This window comes from Choloepus didactylus, chromosome 10, assembly GCF_015220235.1.
Source record: "Choloepus didactylus isolate mChoDid1 chromosome 10, mChoDid1.pri, whole genome shotgun sequence".
NCBI classification, from domain to species: domain Eukaryota; kingdom Metazoa; phylum Chordata; class Mammalia; order Pilosa; family Megalonychidae; genus Choloepus; species Choloepus didactylus.
Genome location: NC_051316.1, coordinates 55,011,823 through 55,026,527, shown reverse-complemented (window position 1 = coordinate 55,026,527; position 14,705 = coordinate 55,011,823). Strand labels below are relative to the sequence as shown.

At 39.4% G+C, this 14,705-nt stretch overlaps 1 protein-coding gene across 4 annotated transcripts in view; it reads right to left on the bottom strand.

Moving 5' to 3' along the window:
* Positions 1-11,771, bottom strand: part of KDM4C (lysine demethylase 4C) — a 517,981-nt gene extending 506,210 nt beyond the window's left edge. Inside the window, exon 1 of one of the 4 annotated variants that reach the window (XM_037798529.1) lies at positions 11,401-11,771. The gene's annotated coding sequence lies outside the window, so the exon portion shown is untranslated. Of the gene's footprint in view, positions 1-11,101; positions 11,314-11,400 lie in introns of those variants that run through there. The other 3 variants (XM_037798530.1, XM_037798517.1, XM_037798518.1) reach the window with 3 other exon arrangements.
* Between the last annotated feature and the right edge of the window lie 2,934 nt (positions 11,772-14,705).

Below are 14,705 nucleotides of genomic sequence, written 5' to 3'. Positions count from 1 at the left end.
TGCAAGAATGGTTCATTATTAGAACATGTGTTACATAATTCCACATGTGTTTGAGTCTATGTGTATATGCTTGAGTGTATACACACACACACATGTAAATGTATATATGAACATACACATATTCTCTACCTCTCTGTTCACTGAAAGGGACTGGGAGCCTTGACAAACCAGGAGCAATAAGCACCAATATCTCGGTAAGATGAGCATGAATTATTACTGGGCCAGAGAGGAAGTGCTCAAAGAATGACAAGATATGTCAAAAGGACACACAATCCAGCTTGAAGGATTTCCACCAGCCAACATTTAACAATTTAAATATCAATATAAGTAATAATGTTAACAGTTTATAACTCATTGACTAAAATAGGAAACCATAAATCTAAACTTAAATAAATTGAAAGCTTGATAAGGAACAGGGTATTTACATAGTTTCTCAAAAGAAAAAGAATAACTTTAGAGCAGAAACACAGAAGACTCTACTTTAATCAAGTGAACAAAATGAACATTACCAGTAATAGGACAAATTGAAATTGTGCACTGCCTGACCAATGATGCAATGAAAAGAATACAGCATCACCTCTGTGATATTCCTGCCAAAGATGCCACATGAAATCTAGCATGAAGAAACATCAGTCAAATCAAAATTAGAGTTTATGAAACAACTGGCTTGTCAACTTCAAAATTGTCAAGATCATAAAAATCATGGAAAGACCAAGGAACTATATGATACCAAAGGACACTAAAGAGACCTAAAACCAAGAAATCTCAATGAGTCATTCTGGACTGGATACTTCTGCTACCAAAAAAAAAAAAAAATAATACTACAACAGATGGTGAAATGTGAAGGATCTAAGGATTAGATGATAGTAATGTGTCATTATTAATTTCCTGATTTGATGGTTTAACTGTGGTTATAGAAGAAAATGTCATTGTAGGAAATACACACTAAAGTATTGAGGGGTGAGAGGGTATAAAAGCAATGTACTCACAAATTTTTCAAGGAAGTAAAAGTTATTTGTATTATAGCTGCAACATTTCTATAATCTTGAGATTGTCCTAAAGTAAGATATATACATATTTTTTAATGGAAAGGAATAAATTTAAGAAATGTGCAAGATCCGTGTAAAGATTTCTTTAAAATGTCTTTTCTAAGGACTTGAAAAAGACTTAAATGGAAAGACATACTGTGCCAGTTTGGATGCATTATGTCCCCCAGAAAAAGCCATGTTCTTTAATGCAATCTTATGGGGGCAGATGTATTTAGTCTTGACTAGGTTGGAACTTTTGGATTAGGTTGTTCCCATGGAGATGTGACACACCAACTGTAGGTGATAACTCTGATTAGATTATTTCCATGGAGTGTGGCCCCTCCCATTCAGCCTGGGTCTCGATTAGTTCACTGGAGCCCTATAAGAGCTCAGACAGAAGGCGCTCCATGCTGCAGCTAAGAGAGACATTTTGGAGCCAGCCGTTGAAAGCAGACTTTTGCTAATCCAGAGTTTGCCCCAGAGAAGCTAAAAAAGATGAAGCCCAGAGTTTGCCCCCAGATATGCTAAAACAGGACCCCCAGGCACTTAGAGAGAAACATCCTAGGGGGAAGAACCAAGAATGCACAGGACCTGGGCGAGGAGCTGGAACACAGCCGGGGATCAGCAGACACCAGCCACATGCCTTGCCAGCTAACAGGTTTTCTGAACACCATCAGTCATCCTTCAGTGAAGGTACCCTATTGTTCCAAACGCCATCAGCCATCCTTCAGTGAAGGTACCCTATTGTTGACATCTTAACTTGGACACTTTTCTGGCCTTAAGACTGTAACTTTGTAACCAAATAAACCCCCCTTATAAAAACCAATCCATTTCTGGTATTTTGCATAACAGCAGCATTAGCAAACCGGAACATACACCACATACTTGGTTAGGAAAACTTAACATCTTAAATATATAGTTTCTCCATATGCTAGCCTATAAAATCAAAGATATTTTCAATAAAAATTTTTAGAATTAGACATACTGATTCTAAAGTTAAAGTTAATGAGGAGGAGAAAGCCATTTTGAAACCAGAACCCAGGAGAAGGATCAGCAGACATCGCCATGTGCCTTCCCATGTGACAGAGGAACCCCAGATGCCTTTGGCCTTTCCTCAGAGAAGGTATCTACCTCTCGATGCCTTAATTTGGACATTTTCATGGCCTCAAAACTGTAAATCTGCAACCTAATAAACCCCCATTGAAAAAGTTAAAAAAAAAAAGTTAATGAGGAAAAATAATCAAGAATAACCCAGAAAATTCTAAAAACATATTATAAAGCTAAAACAATTAAAACATTGAGGTAATGACGCATTGATAGAAGCATAGATCATTGTATAGGAAAGAATCAACCTAAATGATTCAATAACTAGTTAGTGATAATAAATGATAAGCTAAATAAATTATGATATTTGCATACAATGTAATACTGTGCAATCATGTTTAAAAGGGGGAGCTCTGTATGTACTGATATTTTTTAAGTTATCTTTAAATTGTATTGTTAAATGAAAAAAATATTCAAACAGCAAATACAGATACTACCATTTTTGTGAAAGAAAATAATGTATATACATACACATGCTTATATAGAATATCTCTGGAAAGCTACAAAAGAAACAATGGTTGACTTGAGGGAGCCTGTCTGAAAGCCAAAGTGAGATGAACTTTTCACCCCTTTATATACTCTGAATGTTATACCTATATATGTATTGCTTATTCAAAAATGAACGAAATTATCAAAAAGGAAAGAAAAATTAATTTACCACTCTCAGGGGCAGATTCTTCCTGCTAATGAAAACTGCCTGAATGTTGTGACCGAGAACCAGGAGGCCTCATTGAAATGCCCCAAAAGCCACCCAAAGGGATGCCTGTTACCTGGATGGACTCTCAAGACAGAAGGAACACAAGCAACAAAGCCCTGACGTCCAATCAAAGACAAAGGATAAGTCCTCAGGACTGGAATTTAAACAAATGTCTGGTGAAAAAAGGAGGTAAAAGATGGAGATAAAGTGGGAGCCTAAGTGAAAGAATTCATCTGCTTCTGTTACCTTGTCCATCAGGAGAAAATGCACTGAGAAGGAAGAATCAGCAGAGGGGAACACTCTTGAGAAAGAGCCCACCAGGCTTTTCCACACCTGTTCAAACTACGCCTCGACACTACTCATCTCTTTCTGCTGACACCTGCCTGTCACCAAAAGAGTTTCTATCACTCATGTAGTTTCCTAGGGACCAAATCATTCTAGAAAAAGCCCTGAAGAGTAGACACAAGTGCCTCAGATCTGGTAGTGGTTCTTTTTACTTTGATTAGGGAGCAATGCTAAGGATATTAGTCCTCAATGCCTAATGCACTCTGGATCCACTGGAAGTATTCAGATTTTTGAACCCGTTAAGGCCAAAAATGGGAGGACTACCAAGTTCCCTAAAAGTGCTGCCCCACCCCCTCAACCCCACGTACACCCCAAAAAGTCATATCTGACCAGCCAACTGTCCTCATGCATACATTCTGTTTTCAAAAGTTTTCCCATTTCTTCTCTGGTAAAGAGCAAATCAATATTTAGAATAATGGTTTTGTATGGTTATCAAATATAATGTGCTTTCAAATATTTAATATGCTTGAATGTTAAATGACTAAAGAATTTCAAACATAGGTCTCAGGAAAACTGACTGACACATTGAAGCTATCACAATATGTTTCCTTCAATTTTGTTTGTAAGTCCCAATATACCTAAACATTTTCCAAATATTTAATAGAAGATATCAACTATATACCCCATATCTAAAACTCCACCCCTTTAACTCAAGCCAGATGTCAAGTTTAATAATGGATATTAGGACTTTTCAACAGGCAACCAAAAGTGAACATTCATTATCAGCATGCCTGAGCAAAGAAGAGAGAGATGGCATTCTTATTTCAGCAAAAGGATAGAAGCTTAGATAGGAAAGGAAAGCAAGGCAGGCTAGGAGTAGATCATGGATCACTGCAGTGAGGGAATATATGTCATGATGGTGGAACAGACATCTCATCTGGGAACAGGCCCTCAAATCACAACCCTGAGAAACCTGGGCTCCTTCCACCATTATTTTCTTTTTTAAACAATCACAAAACTTTTTTTTTTTTAAGAAGTTGTAGATTTACAGAAAAATCATGCATAAAATAAGAGTTCCCACATACCATCCTACTATAAACATCTTGCATTAGTGTAGTATACTTGTTGCATTTGATGAACCAACAAATTTTTAAAAAGATTTTATTTTTCCTATTTGCAAATACATGTTAATGTATAAGAAATTTGTTTAACTGAGCCTTTATGCCTATAAATGCAATGATCTTCATTCTCAAAAAAAAGAAAAGAAAACTTTCATGAATAATATTTACTAAAGGAAAATAAAAATTAACAGTAATCTCACCACCAAGATCAATGAAAATTAATATTCTGGTGTATTTTTTTCACATTTGTAAATATGTTTAAACATAATTACAATCATTAAACATGGAATGGAAGGCTTAGATCTTCCAACATTATTTAAATATTTTCCCAAATTGTGAATATCACTGCATTATGTTCAGCTAAATAGCTCTTTTGTAATTCTGCTCATAGGTATATACCCCCAAAGAACTAAAAGCAGGAACTCAAACAGATACAAGCACACCAGTGTTCATAGAGCATTATTTATAATAGCAAAATGTCCACCAAAGATGGATAAACAAAATGTGATATACACATACAATGGTATATTATTCAGCCATAAAAAAATGAAGTTCTGATACACACTACAACATGGATGAACCCTGAACAGATTATGCTGAGTGAAACAAGCAAGACAGGCAAATATTGTAAGATTCCACTTAAATGAAATATCTAGAATAACTAAATTCATAGAGACAGAAAGTAGATTAGAGGTTACCAGGGACTGGGGGGAGGGGAAATGGGAAATTATTGCTTAATGGGTACAGGGTTTCTGTTTGGAATGAGGAAAATTTTCAGTAATGCATGGAGGTGATGACAGCACAGCATTGTGAATGTAATTTACATCACTGAAGTGTATACTTAAAAATAATTAAAATGGGAAATTTTATGATATATGTTACCACAATTAAATTTTTAATGGCCCTTTTGCTAGACACTAATGTTATTTCCAGTATTTAGTTAGCAAAACAGATTATAAGATATCAATATTTCATGGTGGAGCCAAACAACACCAATCCTTACAGGAGGTTCTGGTAAGTGAATAAGTTTGAGAACCACAGGTCTAGTAATGATCCAGTGAACAGGACACACTGACTCAGGCAGGCTCCTTAATTCATACATTCCCAAATACTCTTTGGTTCACCTTGATCCCCCATTAATAAGTTAAGAATTTTGTTTGGTTTCAACAAACTGAGAACACAAAACTGATGAGAGGTTTGCCTTAGGATTCAATGACTAAACATGTACCTGAAATGAGTTCAGCCAAGGTAAGATGAAGAGAACTGGCTATTAGACTATTAGAATTAGTAGTGGCCCAGAAAAACCCTCCAGGTAAGACCTAAAGGAGAGTCAGGTTTAGATTTTAGATTTTTCTCAACCTGACCTTAGCAACCCTCCTCCGAGGAAGTACCTGAGATCAGCCCAGAAAGTCTACATAGGACTAGCTTTCAGCAACAGTCTTTTTTCTTAATGGGAGCCAGGGAGTAGGGGGTGGGAGTAGTATTCAAAATTATATTTTTACTAACAACATCATAGAAGACTGAGAAAACAGCAATTGTGTTTCAAAGAAGAGAGGAGGGACTGATGGAAACTAGACATTTTCCTTGTATTATTACCTTAGAGCAAGTGCTATTCAAACTGCAGAGCCCTACCCAATTCAGTGAGTTATATCAATATTTTTATAATATGTGGCATAGAACTGGGTATTTTCTGAGTACAGCACAGATGATAAAGTATTATTTTAAGAAATTTTTGTTTCAGTTTCCTGTGTGTGTGTGTGTGTGTGTGTGTGTGTGTGTGTATTGGGTCGTGATGTAAAATGTATTTCCTATTGTGTCCTGTCTTAGTTTCCTTAATGTTTTCATATATGTAAGACTCATTCATTTTTCAACAAATGTATATTGACATCTACGCTGTGCCGCTGGTGATACAACAGTGTGCTGGTATGATATATCAGTGAACAAAAATACCTGGCACCTGCCTTGCAGAATTCTTACAGTTGAGGCAAACAAGAAAATAACCACATAAATACATCATCATAAACTGTGCTAAATGCTAAGCAAGGAAAAGTATAGGGAATTAAGACATTATCACTAGTACAGATGATTTAGACTGGGGAAGTGAGAAGGTGACACAGGTCACGTTTTTCTGAGGAAGTACATTCAAGCAGAGACCCAAAAGACGCTTAGAAAGGAAAGTAGGCGGAAAAGTCTGCTTGGCACCAGACAACAGCCTGCGGAGTTTGAGGAAATGAATAACCAGTGGGCAGAGGGAAAATTAGAACTAAATAGATAAGACCTGGGGGCAGCTTGGGATAGGAATAGATAATGCAGAAATTTTAGGTGTTCTAAAGGCAATGAGAATGATGCAATTTGCACTTTAAAAGACCATCAGAAAAGAATGGAGGGAGGATGGAGTGGATACAGGGGAACTAGTGGTTAGGCAACAGACCAGGAGAAATCTTGGTGGCCTGGACTGGGATGATGGCACTGGAGGTGGAGAGAGGCAGACAGATCCAATATATATTTTGGAAGCAGAAGTCCCAAGCTTTAGTGATGGTTTTGGCTGTGGGCCGAGGAAACATGAGGTGTCTGGGATCAGGTTTCCCAGAGTGAGCAATGAAGCAGAATGATATTGCATGCATGGGGAATCCTAGTGAAGCAGAATTGAGAGGGAAGATCAGAGTTTGGTCTATTATACAGTTAACAAGTACAGATATCAAATTAATACCTGGAGATATAAAAAAGGAAGTCATCAGGAAAAGGGCCCTGCTTGATGACATATTATTCTGTTCCTTAAGTACCCATCCATAAAAATACAAAATAAATACAGACCTATAAAAATCTATAGTAAATTTTTAAAGATTCTATGATGCAGTTCATAAAAACCCTGAAGCCACTGTGTATCTGAAAATAGAAAGCAACAGTGTAACTAAAAAATAATATCATTCTTAAAAGTAATCCACTTTCATGAAATCAAAGGAATTCTTCCATAATAGAAGGGAACATAGTGCCAGGCACACAGTTTAAGTGTTTAGTATCTATTAAAGAAATGCATCCACTAATAGGCAGAATAAATCACCCAGCAAAGTAAGAGAGAGCAGACAAGTAACTGTGCAAGAAAACTGTACTATTAAACATACAAATATTCTAATCAGGAAACAAACAGATATGGGTTTTAAATACACACTTAGTTCTCATACCCTAAAAGTCTCAGATAGATGTTAGATTCTGTTCACTAAGAATCAATGTAATTTGAATACTAGAAATTACGTCTCTATAAAAGATGATGTTAACAGCAACCAGTAAGTATCCTCACTGTTCCCCTCAGAGTGACATGAGAAAGAATCAAAATATAATAAAAGCTTGATGCTGAAGCTATAAGCAAAATCTCATCTAGGTTATTAAACAAAACAAGAAAGATCAGAAGAAAATTTATAAAATGAAAAAGCAATTACCGATTATTTTTCTTTTTCCTCCATATTTTCCTGTTCTCCAGATTTTTAACAAATAGGATTTTTATTAACTTTTTTCCCTCTTCACAAAGGTAATACTGATTCATAGAAGAAAATTCAGAGAATACACATAAATATGAAAGAGATAAATTACCCGTAATTCCATCACCCAGATGTAACCATCAGCAATATTTCAATAGGGACTTTTTTCTCTGCAAACATGGTGGTGGGGAGGGAAGAATGATACACAACTAATGGCATGATTGTTTAAGACTCCAAAGGAAAATACAGGGTGTTGCAATGGCAAGTGAGCAGGATTCAAGGAAGACTAACTTGAAGGAGTGACAACTGAGCTGATCTCTCTGAAGGATGGGTCAGAATTAACTAGACAAAGAAGATTGAGTATGAGGAGCAGTCTAGGCAGAGAGAACAGAGCATGAGCAGAGGACCCAAAAGGGCCCATTCAGGGAACACAGAGATTCCCTATGAGTACTTCAGGACAAGAAAAATAAGTTTGATGGGAAGGAGATGAGTTAGGCAAAGTCTAACTGGATGAGTTTAGAGTTAGGACTAGGTTCTCAGGGAAAGAATGATGGGAGGCAATGAAGGAGCAAGGTGGCTAGAAAGGGTTCCTTCAAAGGTTTACTCTGCGTAAGTGGGGAAAGGATTAGGCCCTGCAAATGTGGATTTAGGGAGATCAGCATCTTCTTCAATTTAGTTGTAATTCCCAAAGGAGGGTTGGGGGTGGAACAGGGAAATATTTAAAGGGTGGAGAAGTAAAAAGCAATGAACCAATATTTTAAATTTATACCTTAAGCTCCACAAAAGCTTCCAGATTGGCAGGGACAAAGACAGAGGAACTTTTAACTATGGCACAACTGCCAAGGAATTCATATCAGACAGGGGGTGTGGAGAGGAACATTAAATATTAATGTTTACCAAAAGGGAACAAAAATTTTAAAAGACTGAGAGACCTGCATTAGGCACTGAGAGCTTAATAACACTGTGGAATGGACCTGCATTACCACTCTATCCCCAACAAACATAATACAAATAAATGAATTTCAAGGGAATAACCAAGAGCTGTATAAAGAAAGCCTGTACTAACAGAAAAAGATGATGTAAACAGCAACCAGAAAAGGAAAATACAGCACTATCCACACAACAAAGCCCCACACAGAGAAGAAATTCTTGTCTTCAGACAAGTGGACTTGGTAGCAAAGCAGAGAATGGTCAATAGGCCTCACTAAGTAAGGCCTGGAGAAAGAATCCCTCAAGACTAACTAACCCTCCTTGTTCACTCATTTGAGAGAAGACATGTAACCCAGCAACTTCACTACTAGGTATATACCCAAGAGAAAAAAACACATATGCCCACACAAAAACTGGTACACAAATATTCATGGCAGCATTATTCATAATAGCCAAAAAGTGGAAACAACCCCAAGTAACCATGAACTGTTGAATGCATAAATGAAATAGTATACCCATATAATGGAACATTATTCAACAATTAAAAGGAATGAAGTCCTAATACATGTTACCACATGGATGAACCTTGAAAATATTATGCTAAGTGAAAGCAGTCACAGACGACTACATATTGTATGATATCATTAATATAAAATGTCCAGAATAGACAAATCCACTGAGACAGAAAGTAGAGTAGTGACTGCCTAGGGTTGGGATAAAATGGGAAGTAACTGCTAATGGCTACAGGGTTTCTTTTTGGAGTGATTAAAACAATCTAAAATTAGTTGTGGGGATGGTTGGACAACCCTGTGTATAGTCTGAAAACCACTAAATTGTACACTTTAAATATCTATTGTTATATAGTATGTGAATTATATCTCAATAAAGCTATTATTTGAAAAAGAAAAAAAAAAGAGGATGTTTTGAGCACCTCAGGTACTATGGCAAGATGCAGGAAATTCAACAACAAAACAACACCCATCCAGAACCTGCCCTCAAAGCTCAGTCCTATTAGGGGAGGAAAAACCAGTCAAGAGGCAATTACAAAACAATGAAAAAAGGAAAAAGCAGGATTCACAGACAGTACCCTGTAGGGATACCTAATGTAGCCCTGGGTGTTTCAGAGAAGGTGTAGAGAGAACTCAATTTACCACATTTTCATCCATAAATGAAATTTAAAGCCAATGAACTTTTTAAAAACTTAAGCACCTATTCAGCTTCTTAAAATCTTCATTCTTATAGAATGGTTAATGGTATTTTTAAAAGCACTTGTGGAGGAGCAATGTTTAAGATGTGTATTTTTCGAGCAATGTTTAAGGTGTATATTTTTAACTTTATAAAGTCAACCGATTAAACTCTATTAATGAAATGCAACTAATCAATTAAAATTTATGTATTAGTTCGTGGGTTGCTGTAAAGACTACTTACAAACTTTTGATAACAGCTTCACTTGGGGAAAAGAGGGCCTATATATCCTAACAACCACGTGATAACATCCCAAAATAAAGCATGGTGGGTTGGAAGGGACCACCGAGGTAGGAGAATTTGAATGATGACTGTTAAAGAGAACCAAGTGCCACACCCTAAAAATGGACCTTCAAGAATTAAAGCCACTAATTTTCAAACACATCGCTTAGAATTTAGAATATCGGTAACCGTTGCCATAGAAACAGTGAAGCCGAGTTCCCGGGAGTTGAAAATAAATAAAAACAAAAAATTAAAAAAAAAACACAAACTCAAGTGAAACAGGGCAAAGTTGGATGCGACCCTAGGTGTACCGAGCCTGCCAGAAACTTTAACGGGATAAGGGTGGGCAAACTCCAATTTCTAACCAACGCTTTCCAAGCTGTGCGAGATAATCACCTCGCGGGGATAGTTTATCAAGTGCTAAAAAAGTTTGCCCCTCCTTCTCAAGAAAGAGGAATCCAACAAAATCCCTCCCAGGCATCGCCCACAACCAAAGCTAGACGGTGCAGGCGTGTACGGCTCAGCTCTGGGGAGACTGGCTCCAAGTCCACGCGGAAAGCCTCCGGATCGACTCTTGCTAGTTTCATAGCCTGGGCCCCGACGTAACCCCGCAGATCCAGCTCTGCGCCCCGACCTGCCTGGTTTCCTCTCCACGGCCCCGATACACAGCAAATTCTCTGCCTAGCATTCCACGGACCCCGATCCAACGCACATTTATTAAGCACCCACTCTCTACACTGCATCGTGGCTCCAGGCACTGCAAGCAGAAATGGCCCCGTGCGGAGCTAAGAAAAAACGAAAAGGTAGCCCCCAGAGCTAAGGGCAATCCCGGAGAAGTGGACTAGCTGCCTGCAGCGGGGTGATCTAGCCAGCAACCCCCACCCTCACCCTGCAAGTCGTAACAGTCCCAGGGAGGGGAAGGCCCGAAGGCCCGGCTTCCCGGAGTCCACCGCTGCCCAGGACCGGCGGGGAGTAAAGGAAAGGAGTCGTCACCTCAGGACCATCCGCGTGCTCTAGCACCCGGGAGAACGGCGAACGCGGGGACCGAACTCCTGAGAGGGTGGAAGTGGGCTGTCACTGGCTCCCGCCTCCCTCCCCAGCGACCATGGCCGACAGCTCTTTTCCCAACATGACAGTCGCGAGGTCGCTAACGGAGCGTCTGTGCCCCGGCGTCTCGGCTCCTCCGGGCGCCGGCACCCCCAGCTGCCCGACGCGGATGGGGACAGTACCGTGAAGACTCCGAGCCCCTCCCCCACCGCCCACACCTCCTCCCACTCCGAAAAAGCAGTTACCTAGAGCGCAGGTGGGGAAGAGGACACAACCCGGAGAAAGGGAATAAGAAGGAAGACGGGGGCCTCCAACCCAAGGAGCTTTGGGAAAATTGGGAGACTTGTTCCGCACTGGGTGACAGCTGCTCGCTGCGCACGCGCAGAGGATCACAGACGCTTGATCACTCCGCCGCTCCTCACCCTCGGGTCGAGGGGTGGGAGGCACCGCGAAGGCGCGCGCACAGGGCAGGTCGACTCTCCCTGCGCGGGGGCGCGCGCGCCGTCACGTGACCGCTGCCCCCCCCAACACTTAATGAGTCACGTGAACTCCCAAACAGCTTAAAGGTGCCCGGCACCCTCTCGCTTTTGGCTCGGTCTTCCGCGTTGTGCTTAGTTAAGTCTCGCTTCTACGCATCCCTTGTTTTCTGGAGATGGGTATGTCCCATGCTTTCCAGAGGAGAAAGATACTTTAGCTGGAGAAAGGAACAGGTGCACAGAACCTGCCCGGAAGTGCCTACCGGGTGCCCGCAGGGCTCAACTTGATGGAGTCCACGCGCCACACGTCGTCCTGGGTTCTGATGCGGGCCTATAGCGGCCTCCGGCGTGCGGACGTCAAAGTGGCGTTGCCGTGGGTGGGGCTTTGGAATGCCCACAGCTCGCTGCTTGCCAGCAATGACACCGTCCTGTCCCGAGCCCCTGAGCCTCCTTTCACAATGTGAGATTCCGAATGGGCGAAGGGTGTCACGTCCCAACCCTTTAACAAGTAACTTTGGAGCAAGAGGCCATACTGTTAGACTCGGAGAGCGAAACTGCCCCGGTGTTTTAGGCACCGCCCCGCGTAGGTGTGCGTTTAAGTTGGAGATGCCCGACGATGACCCCAATGGGAATCCCGGGCTGGGTGTCTCAGGAACTACAGATCACAGCAGTTAGGCCTGAACTGGAGTAACTAAAAGAACAGGTGTCTCCTGGCCCCTGAGAACATAGATAAGTTAGCATGCTGCAACTTGTTGTTTCTGCGCTGTAACTCCGCCTTCCAAGGTGTTCTAAGGTCCAGCACAGGGACCTTAAGCTTTTGTGCTGCCAAAGACAGATGGCTGGGTGCACCAAATCTTTAGCAGAGCTGAACAATTTTTTTTTTTAACTTCCTGCAGAGTTTCCAGCAGAGTTTCCAGCTGGGTCCCTTGTGGCGGTTCCCCTAACGTCTTTTTAGCTAAGAAAGACTGGGCGGATCTTTATACCAGTGCGCAAACAGGCTGTCTAATACACTGAGTTTTCTGTTACAATACACTGATTTCAGCGTTTTAAAAATATCTCAGCCGGCCCACTTACCATGCCCTTGAAATCTTTTCTCGCTGAGAAGAGCATTGTGAGGACAGATGAAATACGGTTATTTAAGCTAAAACTAATACAGTTATTGGGTCACCACATTTCTTGGGTTGTTAAGTTACAAACAACTGGGCTCTACTACCTGCAACACTTCTGAACTTGCCTAACATGTACACTCAACTGGGAATTTTCCAAATCTATATACTGTAAGGATCCCAACCTTCCTAACAAGCTGACTGGATATGCTAAAACAATAAAAATACAACATTTATTTAGGGTTTACTGTGAGCTAAACAATGTTTTAAGAATTTCACATATATTAACTACTTTAATCCTTCAAACAATTCAATGAATAGGTGTTACTATATCCTTGTTACAGGTGTGAAAACTGATTAAGAAACATGCTCATGGTCAAGCAGCTGGTAAAAACCAGGGTGCTTAGGAAACCATATGCTGTATTAGACTAAAAACCCAGCTGGGGGAGGGGGAGACAAGAACAATGAAAGGAAAAATATTTAAAAAAAAAAATTTTAATCCCAGAGCACCGGAATAGAAGTCTGGAAACCTGAATTCCAGTTGCTTCATAATTTAAAGATACATAATGATGTTACACAAATAGCATTTTTTGAACACAGTAAAAATTTTTTTTAGCAGAAGAGTTGTAAGTTTACAGAAAAATCATGCAGAAAGTAAAGACTTCCCATATACCCACCCCTCCACACCCTATAGTTTTCCCTATTATTAACCCTTTGCATTAGTATACTTCTGTTACAATTGATGAAACAATATTATTATAATTATACTCTTTAGTATATAGTCTACATTAGGGTTCACTGTGTTGTACAGTTCTCTGGGTTTCTTGTTTGTTTTAATTTTATTCTGGTAACATTTACATAACCTAAAATTTTCCATTTTAACCACTTTCAAATACACAATTGAGTGGTGTTAATAACATTCAAATGTTGTGCTACCATCACCACTATCCCTTAACAAAACTTTTCCATCACCCCAAACAGAAACGCTGTATCAATTAAGCATTAATTCCCCATTCCTACCGCTCACTCCAGCCTCTGTTAACCTGTATTCTAGTTTCTGATTCTACAAATTTGCTTATTCTAATTATTTCATATAAGTGAAATCATACCATAGTTGCCCTTTTGTGCTTGGCTTATTTCAGTCAACGTGATGTCTTCCAGTTTCACCCATGCCTTCGCATGTATGAGCACATCATTCCTTTTTATGGCTGAACAATATTCCATTATATGTATATACCACATTTTGTTTGTCCATTATCTATTGATGGGCACTTAGGTTGCTTCCACCTTCTGGCAACTGTGAATAATGCTGCTATGAACTCTGATGTGAAAATATCTGTTTTGAGTCCCTGCTTTCAGTTCTTTGTGTCTGTACCTAGAAGTGGAATTGCCAGGTTTTATGGTATTAGTATATATCTAGTAATTCTATATCTAACCTTTTGAGGCACCGCCAAACTGGTTCCCACAGTGGCTGCACCATTTTACATTCCCACCAACAATGTACGAGGGTTCATATTTATCCACATCCTCTCTAACACTTGTTATTTTTCATTATTTTTTTTAATAGTAGCCATTCAGGTGGGTGTGAATTGGTAACTCATTGAAGTTTTGTGTCCCTAATGTATTAAAATACCTCTATACTGTGAATTACAATGAAAATTAATATTTAGGCCATATAGTAGATTAATTTATTTAGAACCGATTAAAAAAAACAATTGCAATAACATAAAGACTGTATAAAGGGATACTCAGATTCCCTTGAAGCATATTGTGTAATAAGAGCTACTATTCATACACCTTGTAAATTTCTTATATGTATAACATAGCAAATTGATAACACTACTTATAATATTGCCTATAACTGAATATATTAAAGTCCAATGACTTTTGCAAATATAAAGAATTGAATAATAATCATTAATGTTTTGAATTCTCTTTCTTGCATATGTAGGTTATTTATGCAGATAT